Below are 14391 nucleotides of genomic sequence, written 5' to 3'. Positions count from 1 at the left end.
TTGCATTGCCATGTAATGTGATGCAATGCTATCTTTCTAGCTCTCCCTTTTTACTTCCTTTTGGATAAACAGACATATTAGGCAAGCATTTTGGAGCTTTCACCTAAATAACTACAGGTGGTGAGATAAGCTGCACAATATAATTGACCTTTCAGTATATTGTTGCACACACACCATCTATTTAGCAAATGCCCTTGTTATCAACAGCAGCCTTTTAAACTCACCTGAGCTAACAGGTATGTGCGCTGGTTACTCTGCTGCGCTTAAAATTTCTTTTTTGGTTTGCTACAATGCCTTTTCTGAAACGTTGTCTCCTTCTGCTGGAACACTGACTTCTTTCATTTAATGCCTGCAGACTATAAAAGAGAACCCAACCCAAAAAGTTTGGTTGATTAGTCTGTGGCATTCTGTTAAACTGTTGCTTATGGCGGTCTCTGTGAGCTTCTCAGCGACATTCAGCCAGCCAGGTATCCTGCCTGCAGTAGATGGAATGTGGCAATGGAACGCTGGCTGCGCGTGTCATAATAGGCTCTGAGCCTTTATATACCTGTGCACAGCAGCAGCCACCTTCAGTCTGCTGCTGGACAGCCAGCAGCAGCAGCAGCAGGAGAGGTATGTAATCAGGAGCCCTCCTGCTAAGGGTAGACAGCTGCTCGTTCCACCCCACCCCCCGCCTTAATTGGTTCTCCTCCCTTCCAACGGTGTTGAGGCGGGTGGGAACAGCAGGGGGTGAAGGTGCTGTGTTTAAAGAGGTGGAGTTATGCAGATCTAAAACGCGTGGATTGCAGCAGCAGCAAGCCGAAAAGTGCAGGCATGTAAGGGATCTAGAGGTTGACAACATGTCTTCTTAACGGGAGTCCAGGAGCTCATCTCCACAAATGGACTTTTCAGGATCCTTGGGTGGCTCCGTAGTTTGAAACCAATTCTGGTTATCGCTTCTCGGCCTTTTGGCTAAGATCAAGTGTAGTATCTGTTCTTATCAGTTTAATATCTGATACGTCCCCTATCTGGGGACCATATATTAAATGGATTTTTAGAACAGGGAGATGGAAAAAGAGCTTGCTCTGTCCACTCCACGCATTGACCTGGTATTGCAGTATCTCCAGGACCGGTGCACCCCTTCTTTAATGCAGTTTCTAAAATCAGAAAGAATTGAATTCAATGTTTTTTGTTCATTTTGCTTGTTTGTCGGATTTGGGGATGGACTCTTTGGCTTTGCTTTTCTTCTCCTCATTGGATTTTTCATGTTCAAAGTTGCAGAAGCCAGATTACAAGCTCATTTTGGTTCAACTTCAGCAACTGTGCATTGCATTGCCATGTAATGTGATGCAATGCTATCTTTCTAGCTCTCCCTTTTTACTTCCTTTTGGATAAACAGACATATTAGGCAAGCATTTTGGAGCTTTCACCTAAATAACTACAGGTGGTGAGATAAGCTGCACAATATAATTGACCTTTCAGTATATTGTTGCACACACACCATCTATTTAGCAAATGCCCTTGTTATCAACAGCAGCCTTTTAAACTCACCTGAGCTAACAGGTATGTGCGCTGGTTACTCTGCTGCGCTTAAAATTTCTTTTTTGGTTTGCTACAATGCCTTTTCTGAAACGTTGTCTCCTTCTGCTGGAACACTGACTTCTTTCATTTAATGCCTGCAGACTATAAAAGAGAACCCAACCCAAAAAGTTTGGTTGATTAGTCTGTGGCATTCTGTTAAACTGTTGCTTATGGCGGTCTCTGTGAGCTTCTCAGCGACATTCAGCCAGCCAGGTATCCTGCCTGCAGTAGATGGAATGTGGCAATGGAACGCTGGCTGCGCGTGTCATAATAGGCTCTGAGCCTTTATATACCTGTGCACAGCAGCAGCCACCTTCAGTCTGCTGCTGGACAGCCAGCAGCAGCAGCAGCAGGAGAGGTATGTAATCAGGAGCCCTCCTGCTAAGGGTAGACAGCTGCTCGTTCCACCCCACCCCCCGCCTTAATTGGTTCTCCTCCCTTCCAACGGTGTTGAGGCGGGTGGGAACAGCAGGGGGTGAAGGTGCTGTGTTTAAAGAGGTGGAGTTATGCAGATCTAAAACGCGTGGATTGCAGCAGCAGCAAGCCGAAAAGTGCAGGCATGTAAGGGATCTAGAGGTTGACAACATGTCTTCTTAACGGGAGTCCAGGAGCTCATCTCCACAAATGGACTTTTCAGGATCCTTGGGTGGCTCCGTAGTTTGAAACCAATTCTGGTTATCGCTTCTCGGCCTTTTGGCTAAGATCAAGTGTAGTATCTGTTCTTATCAGTTTAATATCTGATACGTCCCCTATCTGGGGACCATATATTAAATGGATTTTTAGAACAGGGAGATGGAAAAAGAGCTTGCTCTGTCCACTCCACGCATTGACCTGGTATTGCAGTATCTCCAGGACCGGTGCACCCCTTCTTTAATGCAGTTTCTAAAATCAGAAAGAATTGAATTCAATGTTTTTTGTTCATTTTGCTTGTTTGTCGGATTTGGGGATGGACTCTTTGGCTTTGCTTTTCTTCTCCTCATTGGATTTTTCATGTTCAAAGTTGCAGAAGCCAGATTACAAGCTCATTTTGGTTCAACTTCAGCAACTGTGCATTGCATTGCCATGTAATGTGATGCAATGCTATCTTTCTAGCTCTCCCTTTTTACTTCCTTTTGGATAAACAGACATATTAGGCAAGCATTTTGGAGCTTTCACCTAAATAACTACAGGTGGTGAGATAAGCTGCACAATATAATTGACCTTTCAGTATATTGTTGCACACACACCATCTATTTAGCAAATGCCCTTGTTATCAACAGCAGCCTTTTAAACTCACCTGAGCTAACAGGTATGTGCGCTGGTTACTCTGCTGCGCTTAAAATTTCTTTTTTGGTTTGCTACAATGCCTTTTCTGAAACGTTGTCTCCTTCTGCTGGAACACTGACTTCTTTCATTTAATGCCTGCAGACTATAAAAGAGAACCCAACCCAAAAAGTTTGGTTGATTAGTCTGTGGCATTCTGTTAAACTGTTGCTTATGGCGGTCTCTGTGAGCTTCTCAGCGACATTCAGCCAGCCAGGTATCCTGCCTGCAGTAGATGGAATGTGGCAATGGAACGCTGGCTGCGCGTGTCATAATAGGCTCTGAGCCTTTATATACCTGTGCACAGCAGCAGCCACCTTCAGTCTGCTGCTGGACAGCCAGCAGCAGCAGCAGCAGGAGAGGTATGTAATCAGGAGCCCTCCTGCTAAGGGTAGACAGCTGCTCGTTCCACCCCACCCCCCGCCTTAATTGGTTCTCCTCCCTTCCAACGGTGTTGAGGCGGGTGGGAACAGCAGGGGGTGAAGGTGCTGTGTTTAAAGAGGTGGAGTTATGCAGATCTAAAACGCGTGGATTGCAGCAGCAGCAAGCCGAAAAGTGCAGGCATGTAAGGGATCTAGAGGTTGACAACATGTCTTCTTAACGGGAGTCCAGGAGCTCATCTCCACAAATGGACTTTTCAGGATCCTTGGGTGGCTCCGTAGTTTGAAACCAATTCTGGTTATCGCTTCTCGGCCTTTTGGCTAAGATCAAGTGTAGTATCTGTTCTTATCAGTTTAATATCTGATACGTCCCCTATCTGGGGACCATATATTAAATGGATTTTTAGAACAGGGGGATGGAAAAAGAGCTTGCTCTGTCCACTCCACGCATTGACCTGGTATTGCAGTATCTCCAGGACCGGTGCACCCCTTCTTTAATGCAGTTTCTAAAATCAGAAAGAATTGAATTCAATGTTTTTTGTTCATTTTGCTTGTTTGTCGGATTTGGGGATGGACTCTTTGGCTTTGCTTTTCTTCTCCTCATTGGATTTTTCATGTTCAAAGTTGCAGAAGCCAGATTACAAGCTCATTTTGGTTCAACTTCAGCAACTGTGCATTGCATTGCCATGTAATGTGATGCAATGCTATCTTTCTAGCTCTCCCTTTTTACTTCCTTTTGGATAAACAGACATATTAGGCAAGCATTTTGGAGCTTTCACCTAAATAACTACAGGTGGTGAGATAAGCTGCACAATATAATTGACCTTTCAGTATATTGTTGCACACACACCATCTATTTAGCAAATGCCCTTGTTATCAACAGCAGCCTTTTAAACTCACCTGAGCTAACAGGTATGTGCGCTGGTTACTCTGCTGCGCTTAAAATTTCTTTTTTGGTTTGCTACAATGCCTTTTCTGAAACGTTGTCTCCTTCTGCTGGAACACTGACTTCTTTCATTTAATGCCTGCAGACTATAAAAGAGAACCCAACCCAAAAAGTTTGGTTGATTAGTCTGTGGCATTCTGTTAAACTGTTGCTTATGGCGGTCTCTGTGAGCTTCTCAGCGACATTCAGCCAGCCAGGTATCCTGCCTGCAGTAGATGGAATGTGGCAATGGAACGCTGGCTGCGCGTGTCATAATAGGCTCTGAGCCTTTATATACCTGTGCACAGCAGCAGCCACCTTCAGTCTGCTGCTGGACAGCCAGCAGCAGCAGCAGCAGGAGAGGTATGTAATCAGGAGCCCTCCTGCTAAGGGTAGACAGCTGCTCGTTCCACCCCACCCCCCGCCTTAATTGGTTCTCCTCCCTTCCAACGGTGTTGAGGCGGGTGGGAACAGCAGGGGGTGAAGGTGCTGTGTTTAAAGAGGTGGAGTTATGCAGATCTAAAACGCGTGGATTGCAGCAGCAGCAAGCCGAAAAGTGCAGGCATGTAAGGGATCTAGAGGTTGACAACATGTCTTCTTAACGGGAGTCCAGGAGCTCATCTCCACAAATGGACTTTTCAGGATCCTTGGGTGGCTCCGTAGTTTGAAACCAATTCTGGTTATCGCTTCTCGGCCTTTTGGCTAAGATCAAGTGTAGTATCTGTTCTTATCAGTTTAATATCTGATACGTCCCCTATCTGGGGACCATATATTAAATGGATTTTTAGAACAGGGAGATGGAAAAAGAGCTTGCTCTGTCCACTCCACGCATTGACCTGGTATTGCAGTATCTCCAGGACCGGTGCACCCCTTCTTTAATGCAGTTTCTAAAATCAGAAAGAATTGAATTCAATGTTTTTTGTTCATTTTGCTTGTTTGTCGGATTTGGGGATGGACTCTTTGGCTTTGCTTTTCTTCTCCTCATTGGATTTTTCATGTTCAAAGTTGCAGAAGCCAGATTACAAGCTCATTTTGGTTCAACTTCAGCAACTGTGCATTGCATTGCCATGTAATGTGATGCAATGCTATCTTTCTAGCTCTCCCTTTTTACTTCCTTTTGGATAAACAGACATATTAGGCAAGCATTTTGGAGCTTTCACCTAAATAACTACAGGTGGTGAGATAAGCTGCACAATATAATTGACCTTTCAGTATATTGTTGCACACACACCATCTATTTAGCAAATGCCCTTGTTATCAACAGCAGCCTTTTAAACTCACCTGAGCTAACAGGTATGTGCGCTGGTTACTCTGCTGCGCTTAAAATTTCTTTTTTGGTTTGCTACAATGCCTTTTCTGAAACGTTGTCTCCTTCTGCTGGAACACTGACTTCTTTCATTTAATGCCTGCAGACTATAAAAGAGAACCCAACCCAAAAAGTTTGGTTGATTAGTCTGTGGCATTCTGTTAAACTGTTGCTTATGGCGGTCTCTGTGAGCTTCTCAGCGACATTCAGCCAGCCAGGTATCCTGCCTGCAGTAGATGGAATGTGGCAATGGAACGCTGGCTGCGCGTGTCATAATAGGCTCTGAGCCTTTATATACCTGTGCACAGCAGCAGCCACCTTCAGTCTGCTGCTGGACAGCCAGCAGCAGCAGCAGCAGGAGAGGTATGTAATCAGGAGCCCTCCTGCTAAGGGTAGACAGCTGCTCGTTCCACCCCACCCCCCGCCTTAATTGGTTCTCCTCCCTTCCAACGGTGTTGAGGCGGGTGGGAACAGCAGGGGGTGAAGGTGCTGTGTTTAAAGAGGTGGAGTTATGCAGATCTAAAACGCGTGGATTGCAGCAGCAGCAAGCCGAAAAGTGCAGGCATGTAAGGGATCTAGAGGTTGACAACATGTCTTCTTAACGGGAGTCCAGGAGCTCATCTCCACAAATGGACTTTTCAGGATCCTTGGGTGGCTCCGTAGTTTGAAACCAATTCTGGTTATCGCTTCTCGGCCTTTTGGCTAAGATCAAGTGTAGTATCTGTTCTTATCAGTTTAATATCTGATACGTCCCCTATCTGGGGACCATATATTAAATGGATTTTTAGAACAGGGAGATGGAAAAAGAGCTTGCTCTGTCCACTCCACGCATTGACCTGGTATTGCAGTATCTCCAGGACCGGTGCACCCCTTCTTTAATGCAGTTTCTAAAATCAGAAAGAATTGAATTCAATGTTTTTTGTTCATTTTGCTTGTTTGTCGGATTTGGGGATGGACTCTTTGGCTTTGCTTTTCTTCTCCTCATTGGATTTTTCATGTTCAAAGTTGCAGAAGCCAGATTACAAGCTCATTTTGGTTCAACTTCAGCAACTGTGCATTGCATTGCCATGTAATGTGATGCAATGCTATCTTTCTAGCTCTCCCTTTTTACTTCCTTTTGGATAAACAGACATATTAGGCAAGCATTTTGGAGCTTTCACCTAAATAACTACAGGTGGTGAGATAAGCTGCACAATATAATTGACCTTTCAGTATATTGTTGCACACACACCATCTATTTAGCAAATGCCCTTGTTATCAACAGCAGCCTTTTAAACTCACCTGAGCTAACAGGTATGTGCGCTGGTTACTCTGCTGCGCTTAAAATTTCTTTTTTGGTTTGCTACAATGCCTTTTCTGAAACGTTGTCTCCTTCTGCTGGAACACTGACTTCTTTCATTTAATGCCTGCAGACTATAAAAGAGAACCCAACCCAAAAAGTTTGGTTGATTAGTCTGTGGCATTCTGTTAAACTGTTGCTTATGGCGGTCTCTGTGAGCTTCTCAGCGACATTCAGCCAGCCAGGTATCCTGCCTGCAGTAGATGGAATGTGGCAATGGAACGCTGGCTGCGCGTGTCATAATAGGCTCTGAGCCTTTATATACCTGTGCACAGCAGCAGCCACCTTCAGTCTGCTGCTGGACAGCCAGCAGCAGCAGCAGCAGGAGAGGTATGTAATCAGGAGCCCTCCTGCTAAGGGTAGACAGCTGCTCGTTCCACCCCACCCCCCGCCTTAATTGGTTCTCCTCCCTTCCAACGGTGTTGAGGCGGGTGGGAACAGCAGGGGGTGAAGGTGCTGTGTTTAAAGAGGTGGAGTTATGCAGATCTAAAACGCGTGGATTGCAGCAGCAGCAAGCCGAAAAGTGCAGGCATGTAAGGGATCTAGAGGTTGACAACATGTCTTCTTAACGGGAGTCCAGGAGCTCATCTCCACAAATGGACTTTTCAGGATCCTTGGGTGGCTCCGTAGTTTGAAACCAATTCTGGTTATCGCTTCTCGGCCTTTTGGCTAAGATCAAGTGTAGTATCTGTTCTTATCAGTTTAATATCTGATACGTCCCCTATCTGGGGACCATATATTAAATGGATTTTTAGAACAGGGAGATGGAAAAAGAGCTTGCTCTGTCCACTCCACGCATTGACCTGGTATTGCAGTATCTCCAGGACCGGTGCACCCCTTCTTTAATGCAGTTTCTAAAATCAGAAAGAATTGAATTCAATGTTTTTTGTTCATTTTGCTTGTTTGTCGGATTTTGGGATGGACTCTTTGGCTTTGCTTTTCTTCTCCTCATTGGATTTTTCATGTTCAAAGTTGCAGAAGCCAGATTACAAGCTCATTTTGGTTCAACTTCAGCAACTGTGCATTGCATTGCCATGTAATGTGATGCAATGCTATCTTTCTAGCTCTCCCTTTTTACTTCCTTTTGGATAAACAGACATATTAGGCAAGCATTTTGGAGCTTTCACCTAAATAACTACAGGTGGTGAGATAAGCTGCACAATATAATTGACCTTTCAGTATATTGTTGCACACACACCATCTATTTAGCAAATGCCCTTGTTATCAACAGCAGCCTTTTAAACTCACCTGAGCTAACAGGTATGTGCGCTGGTTACTCTGCTGCGCTTAAAATTTCTTTTTTGGTTTGCTACAATGCCTTTTCTGAAACGTTGTCTCCTTCTGCTGGAACACTGACTTCTTTCATTTAATGCCTGCAGACTATAAAAGAGAACCCAACCCAAAAAGTTTGGTTGATTAGTCTGTGGCATTCTGTTAAACTGTTGCTTATGGCGGTCTCTGTGAGCTTCTCAGCGACATTCAGCCAGCCAGGTATCCTGCCTGCAGTAGATGGAATGTGGCAATGGAACGCTGGCTGCGCGTGTCATAATAGGCTCTGAGCCTTTATATACCTGTGCACAGCAGCAGCCACCTTCAGTCTGCTGCTGGACAGCCAGCAGCAGCAGCAGCAGGAGAGGTATGTAATCAGGAGCCCTCCTGCTAAGGGTAGACAGCTGCTCGTTCCACCCCACCCCCCGCCTTAATTGGTTCTCCTCCCTTCCAACGGTGTTGAGGCGGGTGGGAACAGCAGGGGGTGAAGGTGCTGTGTTTAAAGAGGTGGAGTTATGCAGATCTAAAACGCGTGGATTGCAGCAGCAGCAAGCCGAAAAGTGCAGGCATGTAAGGGATCTAGAGGTTGACAACATGTCTTCTTAACGGGAGTCCAGGAGCTCATCTCCACAAATGGACTTTTCAGGATCCTTGGGTGGCTCCGTAGTTTGAAACCAATTCTGGTTATCGCTTCTCGGCCTTTTGGCTAAGATCAAGTGTAGTATCTGTTCTTATCAGTTTAATATCTGATACGTCCCCTATCTGGGGACCATATATTAAATGGATTTTTAGAACAGGGAGATGGAAAAAGAGCTTGCTCTGTCCACTCCACGCATTGACCTGGTATTGCAGTATCTCCAGGACCGGTGCACCCCTTCTTTAATGCAGTTTCTAAAATCAGAAAGAATTGAATTCAATGTTTTTTGTTCATTTTGCTTGTTTGTCGGATTTTGGGATGGACTCTTTGGCTTTGCTTTTCTTCTCCTCATTGGATTTTTCATGTTCAAAGTTGCAGAAGCCAGATTACAAGCTCATTTTGGTTCAACTTCAGCAACTGTGCATTGCATTGCCATGTAATGTGATGCAATGCTATCTTTCTAGCTCTCCCTTTTTACTTCCTTTTGGATAAACAGACATATTAGGCAAGCATTTTGGAGCTTTCACCTAAATAACTACAGGTGGTGAGATAAGCTGCACAATATAATTGACCTTTCAGTATATTGTTGCACACACACCATCTATTTAGCAAATGCCCTTGTTATCAACAGCAGCCTTTTAAACTCACCTGAGCTAACAGGTATGTGCGCTGGTTACTCTGCTGCGCTTAAAATTTCTTTTTTGGTTTGCTACAATGCCTTTTCTGAAACGTTGTCTCCTTCTGCTGGAACACTGACTTCTTTCATTTAATGCCTGCAGACTATAAAAGAGAACCCAACCCAAAAAGTTTGGTTGATTAGTCTGTGGCATTCTGTTAAACTGTTGCTTATGGCGGTCTCTGTGAGCTTCTCAGCGACATTCAGCCAGCCAGGTATCCTGCCTGCAGTAGATGGAATGTGGCAATGGAACGCTGGCTGCGCGTGTCATAATAGGCTCTGAGCCTTTATATACCTGTGCACAGCAGCAGCCACCTTCAGTCTGCTGCTGGACAGCCAGCAGCAGCAGCAGCAGGAGAGGTATGTAATCAGGAGCCCTCCTGCTAAGGGTAGACAGCTGCTCGTTCCACCCCACCCCCCGCCTTAATTGGTTCTCCTCCCTTCCAACGGTGTTGAGGCGGGTGGGAACAGCAGGGGGTGAAGGTGCTGTGTTTAAAGAGGTGGAGTTATGCAGATCTAAAACGCGTGGATTGCAGCAGCAGCAAGCCGAAAAGTGCAGGCATGTAAGGGATCTAGAGGTTGACAACATGTCTTCTTAACGGGAGTCCAGGAGCTCATCTCCACAAATGGACTTTTCAGGATCCTTGGGTGGCTCCGTAGTTTGAAACCAATTCTGGTTATCGCTTCTCGGCCTTTTGGCTAAGATCAAGTGTAGTATCTGTTCTTATCAGTTTAATATCTGATACGTCCCCTATCTGGGGACCATATATTAAATGGATTTTTAGGACAGGGAGATGGAAAAAGAGCTTGCTCTGTCCACTCCACGCATTGACCTGGTATTGCAGTATCTCCAGGACCGGTGCACCCCTTCTTTAATGCAGTTTCTAAAATCAGAAAGAATTGAATTCAATGTTTTTTGTTCATTTTGCTTGTTTGTCGGATTTTGGGATGGACTCTTTGGCTTTGCTTTTCTTCTCCTCATTGGATTTTTCATGTTCAAAGTTGCAGAAGCCAGATTACAAGCTCATTTTGGTTCAACTTCAGCAACTGTGCATTGCATTGCCATGTAATGTGATGCAATGCTATCTTTCTAGCTCTCCCTTTTTACTTCCTTTTGGATAAACAGACATATTAGGCAAGCATTTTGGAGCTTTCACCTAAATAACTACAGGTGGTGAGATAAGCTGCACAATATAATTGACCTTTCAGTATATTGTTGCACACACACCATCTATTTAGCAAATGCCCTTGTTATCAACAGCAGCCTTTTAAACTCACCTGAGCTAACAGGTATGTGCGCTGGTTACTCTGCTGCGCTTAAAATTTCTTTTTTGGTTTGCTACAATGCCTTTTCTGAAACGTTGTCTCCTTCTGCTGGAACACTGACTTCTTTCATTTAATGCCTGCAGACTATAAAAGAGAACCCAACCCAAAAAGTTTGGTTGATTAGTCTGTGGCATTCTGTTAAACTGTTGCTTATGGCGGTCTCTGTGAGCTTCTCAGCGACATTCAGCCAGCCAGGTATCCTGCCTGCAGTAGATGGAATGTGGCAATGGAACGCTGGCTGCGCGTGTCATAATAGGCTCTGAGCCTTTATATACCTGTGCACAGCAGCAGCCACCTTCAGTCTGCTGCTGGACAGCCAGCAGCAGCAGCAGCAGGAGAGGTATGTAATCAGGAGCCCTCCTGCTAAGGGTAGACAGCTGCTCGTTCCACCCCACCCCCCGCCTTAATTGGTTCTCCTCCCTTCCAACGGTGTTGAGGCGGGTGGGAACAGCAGGGGGTGAAGGTGCTGTGTTTAAAGAGGTGGAGTTATGCAGATCTAAAACGCGTGGATTGCAGCAGCAGCAAGCCGAAAAGTGCAGGCATGTAAGGGATCTAGAGGTTGACAACATGTCTTCTTAACGGGAGTCCAGGAGCTCATCTCCACAAATGGACTTTTCAGGATCCTTGGGTGGCTCCGTAGTTTGAAACCAATTCTGGTTATCACTTCTCGGCCTTTTGGCTAAGATCAAGTGTAGTATCTGTTCTTATCAGTTTAATATCTGATACGTCCCCTATCTGGGGACCATATATTAAATGGATTTTTAGAACAGGGAGATGGAAAAAGAGCTTGCTCTGTCCACTCCACGCATTGACCTGGTATTGCAGTATCTCCAGGACCGGTGCACCCCTTCTTTAATGCAGTTTCTAAAATCAGAAAGAATTGAATTCAATGTTTTTTGTTCATTTTGCTTGTTTGTCGGATTTTGGGATGGACTCTTTGGCTTTGCTTTTCTTCTCCTCATTGGATTTTTCATGTTCAAAGTTGCAGAAGCCAGATTACAAGCTCATTTTGGTTCAACTTCAGCAACTGTGCATTGCATTGCCATGTAATGTGATGCAATGCTATCTTTCTAGCTCTCCCTTTTTACTTCCTTTTGGATAAACAGACATATTAGGCAAGCATTTTGGAGCTTTCACCTAAATAACTACAGGTGGTGAGATAAGCTGCACAATATAATTGACCTTTCAGTATATTGTTGCACACACACCATCTATTTAGCAAATGCCCTTGTTATCAACAGCAGCCTTTTAAACTCACCTGAGCTAACAGGTATGTGCGCTGGTTACTCTGCTGCGCTTAAAATTTCTTTTTTGGTTTGCTACAATGCCTTTTCTGAAACGTTGTCTCCTTCTGCTGGAACACTGACTTCTTTCATTTAATGCCTGCAGACTATAAAAGAGAACCCAACCCAAAAAGTTTGGTTGATTAGTCTGTGGCATTCTGTTAAACTGTTGCTTATGGCGGTCTCTGTGAGCTTCTCAGCGACATTCAGCCAGCCAGGTATCCTGCCTGCAGTAGATGGAATGTGGCAATGGAACGCTGGCTGCGCGTGTCATAATAGGCTCTGAGCCTTTATATACCTGTGCACAGCAGCAGCCACCTTCAGTCTGCTGCTGGACAGCCAGCAGCAGCAGCAGCAGGAGAGGTATGTAATCAGGAGCCCTCCTGCTAAGGGTAGACAGCTGCTCGTTCCACCCCACCCCCCGCCTTAATTGGTTCTCCTCCCTTCCAACGGTGTTGAGGCGGGTGGGAACAGCAGGGGGTGAAGGTGCTGTGTTTAAAGAGGTGGAGTTATGCAGATCTAAAACGCGTGGATTGCAGCAGCAGCAAGCCGAAAAGTGCAGGCATGTAAGGGATCTAGAGGTTGACAACATGTCTTCTTAACGGGAGTCCAGGAGCTCATCTCCACAAATGGACTTTTCAGGATCCTTGGGTGGCTCCGTAGTTTGAAACCAATTCTGGTTATCACTTCTCGGCCTTTTGGCTAAGATCAAGTGTAGTATCTGTTCTTATCAGTTTAATATCTGATACGTCCCCTATCTGGGGACCATATATTAAATGGATTTTTAGAACAGGGAGATGGAAAAAGAGCTTGCTCTGTCCACTCCACGCATTGACCTGGTATTGCAGTATCTCCAGGACCGGTGCACCCCTTCTTTAATGCAGTTTCTAAAATCAGAAAGAATTGAATTCAATGTTTTTTGTTCATTTTGCTTGTTTGTCGGATTTTGGGATGGACTCTTTGGCTTTGCTTTTCTTCTCCTCATTGGATTTTTCATGTTCAAAGTTGCAGAAGCCAGATTACAAGCTCATTTTGGTTCAACTTCAGCAACTGTGCATTGCATTGCCATGTAATGTGATGCAATGCTATCTTTCTAGCTCTCCCTTTTTACTTCCTTTTGGATAAACAGACATATTAGGCAAGCATTTTGGAGCTTTCACCTAAATAACTACAGGTGGTGAGATAAGCTGCACAATATAATTGACCTTTCAGTATATTGTTGCACACACACCATCTATTTAGCAAATGCCCTTGTTATCAACAGCAGCCTTTTAAACTCACCTGAGCTAACAGGTATGTGCGCTGGTTACTCTGCTGCGCTTAAAATTTCTTTTTTGGTTTGCTACAATGCCTTTTCTGAAACGTTGTCTCCTTCTGCTGGAACACTGACTTCTTTCATTTAATGCCTGCAGACTATAAAAGAGAACCCAACCCAAAAAGTTTGGTTGATTAGTCTGTGGCATTCTGTTAAACTGTTGCTTATGGCGGTCTCTGTGAGCTTCTCAGCGACATTCAGCCAGCCAGGTATCCTGCCTGCAGTAGATGGAATGTGGCAATGGAACGCTGGCTGCGCGTGTCATAATAGGCTCTGAGCCTTTATATACCTGTGCACAGCAGCAGCCACCTTCAGTCTGCTGCTGGACAGCCAGCAGCAGCAGCAGCAGGAGAGGTATGTAATCAGGAGCCCTCCTGCTAAGGGTAGACAGCTGCTCGTTCCACCCCACCCCCCCGCCTTAATTGGTTCTCCTCCCTTCCAACGGTGTTGAGGCGGGTGGGAACAGCAGGGGGTGAAGGTGCTGTGTTTAAAGAGGTGGAGTTATGCAGATCTAAAACGCGTGGATTGCAGCAGCAGCAAGCCGAAAAGTGCAGGCATGTAAGGGATCTAGAGGTTGACAACATGTCTTCTTAACGGGAGTCCAGGAGCTCATCTCCACAAATGGACTTTTCAGGATCCTTGGGTGGCTCCGTAGTTTGAAACCAATTCTGGTTATCGCTTCTCGGCCTTTTGGCTAAGATCAAGTGTAGTATCTGTTCTTATCAGTTTAATATCTGATACGTCCCCTATCTGGGGACCATATATTAAATGGATTTTTAGAACAGGGAGATGGAAAAAGAGCTTGCTCTGTCCACTCCACGCATTGACCTGGTATTGCAGTATCTCCAGGACCGGTGCACCCCTTCTTTAATGCAGTTTCTAAAATCAGAAAGAATTGAATTCAATGTTTTTTGTTCATTTTGCTTGTTTGTCGGATTTTGGGATGGACTCTTTGGCTTTGCTTTTCTTCTCCTCATTGGATTTTTCATGTTCAAAGTTGCAGAAGCCAGATTACAAGCTCATTTTGGTTCAACTTCAGCAACTGTGCATTGCATTGCCATGTAATGTGATGC

General features: G+C 45.0%; 11 non-coding genes across 11 annotated transcripts; all 11 read left to right on the top strand.

Annotated features, from left to right (window-relative positions):
- The first annotated feature begins 931 nt into the window (after positions 1–931).
- Positions 932–1122, top strand: LOC141222701 (U2 spliceosomal RNA). The gene has a single exon (XR_012290459.1). It is a non-coding gene; the product is annotated as a U2 spliceosomal RNA (small nuclear RNA).
- A 1115-nt stretch (positions 1123–2237) lies between these two features.
- On the top strand, positions 2238–2428 carry LOC141222699 (U2 spliceosomal RNA). The gene has a single exon (XR_012290457.1). It is a non-coding gene; the product is annotated as a U2 spliceosomal RNA (small nuclear RNA).
- A 1115-nt stretch (positions 2429–3543) lies between these two features.
- LOC141222743 (U2 spliceosomal RNA) lies at positions 3544–3734 on the top strand. The gene has a single exon (XR_012290498.1). It is a non-coding gene; the product is annotated as a U2 spliceosomal RNA (small nuclear RNA).
- Positions 3735–4849: 1115 nt separating this feature from the next.
- On the top strand, positions 4850–5040 carry LOC141222697 (U2 spliceosomal RNA). The gene has a single exon (XR_012290456.1). It is a non-coding gene; the product is annotated as a U2 spliceosomal RNA (small nuclear RNA).
- A 1115-nt stretch (positions 5041–6155) lies between these two features.
- On the top strand, positions 6156–6346 carry LOC141222696 (U2 spliceosomal RNA). Its single transcript, XR_012290455.1, has one exon. It is a non-coding gene; the product is annotated as a U2 spliceosomal RNA (small nuclear RNA).
- Positions 6347–7461: 1115 nt separating this feature from the next.
- On the top strand, positions 7462–7652 carry LOC141222695 (U2 spliceosomal RNA). Its single transcript, XR_012290454.1, has one exon. It is a non-coding gene; the product is annotated as a U2 spliceosomal RNA (small nuclear RNA).
- Positions 7653–8767: 1115 nt separating this feature from the next.
- Positions 8768–8958, top strand: LOC141222694 (U2 spliceosomal RNA). Its single transcript, XR_012290453.1, has one exon. It is a non-coding gene; the product is annotated as a U2 spliceosomal RNA (small nuclear RNA).
- Positions 8959–10073: 1115 nt separating this feature from the next.
- Positions 10074–10264, top strand: LOC141222745 (U2 spliceosomal RNA). The gene has a single exon (XR_012290500.1). It is a non-coding gene; the product is annotated as a U2 spliceosomal RNA (small nuclear RNA).
- A 1115-nt stretch (positions 10265–11379) lies between these two features.
- LOC141222731 (U2 spliceosomal RNA) lies at positions 11380–11570 on the top strand. The gene has a single exon (XR_012290487.1). It is a non-coding gene; the product is annotated as a U2 spliceosomal RNA (small nuclear RNA).
- A 1115-nt stretch (positions 11571–12685) lies between these two features.
- Positions 12686–12876, top strand: LOC141222729 (U2 spliceosomal RNA). The gene has a single exon (XR_012290485.1). It is a non-coding gene; the product is annotated as a U2 spliceosomal RNA (small nuclear RNA).
- Positions 12877–13992: 1116 nt separating this feature from the next.
- Positions 13993–14183, top strand: LOC141222692 (U2 spliceosomal RNA). Its single transcript, XR_012290451.1, has one exon. It is a non-coding gene; the product is annotated as a U2 spliceosomal RNA (small nuclear RNA).
- Positions 14184–14391: the final 208 nt, after the last annotated feature.

The sequence above is a fragment of the Phyllobates terribilis genome, unplaced genomic scaffold (genome assembly GCF_046119375.1).
Source record: "Phyllobates terribilis strain yellow unplaced genomic scaffold, ASM4611937v1 Scaffold_361__1_contigs__length_1927384, whole genome shotgun sequence".
NCBI lineage: Eukaryota > Metazoa > Chordata > Amphibia > Anura > Dendrobatidae > Phyllobates > Phyllobates terribilis.
The sequence above is the reverse complement of the archived record's forward strand: the minus strand, read 5'-3'. Positions and strand labels throughout refer to the sequence as shown.